This window comes from Syngnathus leptorhynchus, unplaced genomic scaffold, assembly GCF_054491065.1.
Source record: "Syngnathus leptorhynchus isolate UIUO unplaced genomic scaffold, UIUO_Slep HiC_scaffold_533, whole genome shotgun sequence".
NCBI classification, from domain to species: Eukaryota; Metazoa; Chordata; class Actinopteri; order Syngnathiformes; family Syngnathidae; genus Syngnathus; species Syngnathus leptorhynchus.
The window spans coordinates 15001-17500 of NW_028232441.1; the positions used below are offsets into that span (position 1 = coordinate 15001).

Genomic DNA, 2500 nt, shown 5'->3' on the forward strand with positions numbered 1-2500 from the left:
AGTGGTTCGAGTCTAAGAGTGGCCGGAGCCAGGGCCAGGGTGGTACAGAGGGCCCTAGGAGTACTAAGCTCTGGAGTAAAGTGGAAGTGGTCCGCTTGAAGGAGCTGATGCGTGAACATGGTGATGAACCCGAGAGATTTAAGTTGGTTGCAGGCCTGTTGGGAACAGGTAAGAGTAGGGAACAAGTGAGGGGGAAGTGGAGAATCCTGTGCGGCGGTACGGCAAGCAGTGTGCCTGATGTGCGACGACGCGCGCTGGTGGTCAGGGCGTCGCCCCAGAAATGGTCCTTGCCCCGGACGCTTCCAGACCAGGTGGAGAGGAGGGTGCTGGAGGTACTTGAGTCTGGGGATGAGGAACATCGGGCCACTGCTGCCTTAGTCAAGAGAGCAGGTCAAGAGCCTGACTTGATCGAGTCTTCTGCTTTGGATCTCATGACGGCGTTAGGGGGTAAAGTGGAATGGCCTGTTAAGTCCTCGGGGCGCCCAGGTGGGAGTCGTCTCATGAAGGGCTGGGCGAGGCGTCTCGCACGGCGTAGGGCGGTGTTCTGTCTCCAGCAGCGCGGGTACTCTGAGGGTAAGAAAGGCCTGGCGAGGAGGATTTTGGATGGTCTGACGCCCCTCAGGTGTGATCTGCCGCGGGAGGTGGTGTATGAGAAGTTCCGCGAAAGGTGGGGGGAGCTTCGACCTTTTGGCGGGCTGCGAGACTTTCGTGTGGGGCTGACCGCGGACAATGAGCCATTCTATCACCCGATCCTGGCGTCCGAAGTGTTGTCTAACTTGGCTAAGATGAACAATCGCTCTGCGCCGGGCCCAGATGGGATTCGAAGACAGGCCATGTTGGACTGGGACCCGGCCGGGAAGCAACTGGCGAGGCTGTTTACGACATGGATGGTACGTGGAGTCGTTCCCCGGGCGTTCAAGGAGTGCAAGACACGATTGCTGCCCAAATCGGCTGACCCGGCAGAGTTGAGGGATGTTTCGGGGTGGAGGCCCGTGACAATAGGGTCAGTCGTGCTGAGGCTGTTTGGGAGGATAATGACGATGAGGCTTGCTCGAGCCTGTCTAGTTAGCCCCCGGCAGCGTGGGTTCGTCGCCGGCGCTAGTGGGTGCGCGGAAAACCTGTTGATCCTTGACCGGATTATGGGGCACTCGAGGTCGGCTGGCGTGCCGCTGGCAGTCGTGTTCATTGACTTTGCGAAGGCTTTCGACTCGGTCTCCCATGAGCATATCCTATGTGTTATGGGTGAACTGGGCGTGGACAGACGTGTGATCGAACTGATTCGTCAGTCGTATGTGGACTGCTCGACCAGGGTGGGTTGCGGTGGCGCCTACACCGAGCCCATATTCATGAAGGTTGGAGTCAAGCAAGGCGACCCAATGTCCCCACTGCCCTTCAATCTTGCTATGGACCCTCTCATCCATAGACTCGAACGCGATGGATGCCACTTCTGCTGGGGCGACCGCCGAATCGCCACGCTGGCCTTTGCTGACGATCTAGTCTTGCTGAGCTGCTCGAAGGAGGGAATGAGGCTGAATTTGGGGATCTTGGAGGACTTTTGCCGGCTTACGGGGCTGGCTGTCCAGCCTCGTAAGTGTCATGGTATCTGGATGGGCTCCGGGGATTGTGGCCGGGAAGCCTGGACACTGTGTGGTCAGCAGATGCACATGGTGGGGCCGGGTGACTCGGTGCGATATCTCGGGGCTGATATAGTGCCGTGGCGGGGAATTGTCGTTCCGGATCTGAAAGTGCAGGTGGGGGACTGGCTGGAGAGGATAGCGAAGGCTTCCCTGAAACCGTCCCAGAAAGTGATGATTTGTAACTCATTCTTACTCCCGAGGGTAGCTTTTCGGGCGGACGTGGGCAAGGTGTCGGTGACCAGTTTGAAGGTGGTCGACGGGATGGTGCGGATGGCTGTGAAGAGATGGTTGCGCCTCGACCCGTCCACGGCCGGGGGGTTCATCTACTCACGTACCTGCGATGGCGGGTTGGGCGTTTTGAAGCTGTCCGTTACTGTTCCCAGAACCCAGATTAGGCGCATCTGGAAACTCTGTTGGTCCTCGGATGGTTGGTTGAGGTCCTTGGCTGTTGAGACAGTGCAAAAACCTGCCTGGTCGAGGTTGTGGGTTGCTGGAGGTGGAGATCCGGGCGGTGTGCCTACATTGGGCGCGGGGGGTGCCGTCCCGGCTGCTGTTGTGAGCGTGCCAGTTTTCCCAAACTGGCGGCAGGTTGAAAATCTGGCTTGGAGCGCCTTGCGAGTCCAGGGTGTGGGCGTGGACCTGTTCCGTAACGATGTGATCAGTAACACGTGGCTCGCGGAACCGCTGGCTGTGGGGTTCCGTCAGAGACATTATCTGGTTGCACTCGCACTGAGAGCGGGTGTGTACCCTACCCGGGAGTTCCGAGCCAGGGGTTGCCCTGGGGTAGGAGCAGCTTGTAGGCGTTGTGGGGCTGGGTTGGAGACTTGTTCGCACATCTTGGGTCAGTGCGCCTCGGTGAGGTG

The 2500-nt window shown here is 59.0% G+C and overlaps 1 pseudogene; it reads left to right on the forward strand.

Moving 5' to 3' along the window:
* LOC147036603 (28S ribosomal RNA) overlaps positions 1 to 2500 on the forward strand; it is a 9643-nt pseudogene that overhangs the window by 5019 nt on the left and 2124 nt on the right.